Source organism: Echinops telfairi, unplaced genomic scaffold, assembly GCF_000313985.2.
Source record: "Echinops telfairi isolate 266 unplaced genomic scaffold, ASM31398v2 ScPeMD7_6080;HRSCAF=6971, whole genome shotgun sequence".
NCBI classification, from domain to species: Eukaryota; Metazoa; Chordata; class Mammalia; order Afrosoricida; family Tenrecidae; genus Echinops; species Echinops telfairi.
This window is the reverse complement of record NW_022109980.1, coordinates 6,692,392-6,694,417: the sequence shown is the minus strand read 5'-3', so window position 1 is coordinate 6,694,417 and position 2,026 is coordinate 6,692,392.

Below are 2,026 nucleotides of genomic sequence, written 5' to 3'. Positions count from 1 at the left end.
CCATTACACTTAATACATTTTCAAATCTCAAATTCCATTCTTGGAAACATATTTCAAAGTCATTTGTTTGGATGGCTCTTCTACTCATTCAATTCCTGTCCTTTCATATCCCTATTCATTCACAGAAACAAAAAGAAGTCATATGTATCAAGTCAGGTGAGTCAGATGTTTGAGGGAAAAGAGGCATGCTGTTTTTTGCCAAACACTGGTGCACTGAAATGGCTGCCTGAGCAGGTACATTGTCATGGTGGCAAAACAAGTCTCTAGTCTGCCACAAACCAGGCCTTTTTGTGTAGCACATTGTTTCACAATCTTTTCAGAACCTCTAAAGCAGTGGTTCTCAACCTCTGGGTCGTGACCACTTTAGCCCGTTGGGGGTCAAACGACCCTTTCACAGGGGTGGCCTAACACCATTGAAAAACACATATTTCTGATGGTCTTAGGAACCGAGACACGAGTCCTCTATCCATCTCTAGACGGGTGCACCCACATGCAGATACACCCACATAGGAGTACCTGGTGTGATGATATCATCGCACCAAACCCATCAAATACACCCATTACAAATACAGGTGTATGTGACAGGGTTGGTGCCATAATGTACTTATGCGGAGCAGTCACACGTGTAGAGATCAGATAATGAGTAGAGATTAGATACTGTGTAGAAATCAGCTACTGTGTTGAAAAGAGCTACTCTGTTAAAAGCAGCTACTGTGTTGAAATCAGCAGTATTGGAGGGAAAATGACACTCCATGAATTATAATTACTGAGTAAATGTAAAACCATGTACTGTAGAACCATCAACTACTGCAAAAAATGTATATCTGTATTATGGGAACTTAATCTGGATGCTGATCAGTCTTATCAACTACTGCAAAAAATGTATATCTGTATTATGGGAACTTAATCTGGATGCTGATCAGTCTTTTTATATTGAGCTGTGGTTGATGTGAATTCTGTCCTCTTGTGATAGTAACAGGTGTGTAAAAAACACACAGAGAATGGTAAATAATAGAAAATGTACATGAAATGTGTTGACTGAATTATGCCATGTATCATCTTTTGTATTATTAAAGCTATTGCTATATATTGTTTTCATTAGTAATCCATGATGTCTCGTGTAGAGAAGAACGTTAAGAAAAGAAAATAATGAGGATTTTTTTATAGTACGCTTTTACCTCAATAATTACAGCAGGAATTGAGAAACTACAACGTGTTATTTGTTCTGAAGTTCTATAAGTTGAATTTATGAAGCCAAACAAACTAAAACGCCATTTTTATAGCAAGCATCTGAGCTTTGCCAGCATGGATACCAACTATTTTAGAAGCAAAGCTGGTGGATTCAAGAAAGTCAGACTTGACACTGGTGGCAAGTACCACAAACAAAATGTAGCAGCCATTGAGACTTCTTATTTGATGGCACTCAGAATCACCAGAGCTATGAAACCTCACATCATTGCTGAGGATTTATTGCTGCCAGCGGCCAAAGACATTGTTCAAGTTATGATCAGAGACAAATTTGTTATGAAATTGAGTGTAAGTTCCTTATCTAATGACACACTGTCCACAGATGAATAGATGGCATATCTGCTCATATTGTTGATGAGGTAATCCAGCAAATTAAATCTGCTCCACTTCCAATATTTAGCATCCAGCTTGATGAATCTACAGATGTTGCAAACTGTTCAGAGTTACTGGTTTACATGAGGTATATTAATGATGACGACTTTAAAGATGAGTTTCTTTTTTGAAAACCTCTTGAAATGAAAACTACTGCACATGATGTGTTTGAAAGTTGGTTCATTTCTAAAAGAGCATAACATTTCTTGGGAAAAGGTTTTTGGTGTTTGCACAGATGACCCTCCAGCTATGCTAGGATGTCGATCTGAATTTCAACGTTTGGTACTGAATGAGTCACCAAAAGTCATTTGAATTCATTGGCAAATATTAGCAACAAAGATGCTGCCACAAGAGTTACAAGAAGTAATGAAAAGTGTCATAAGTTCTGTCAATTTTATAAAGGTGA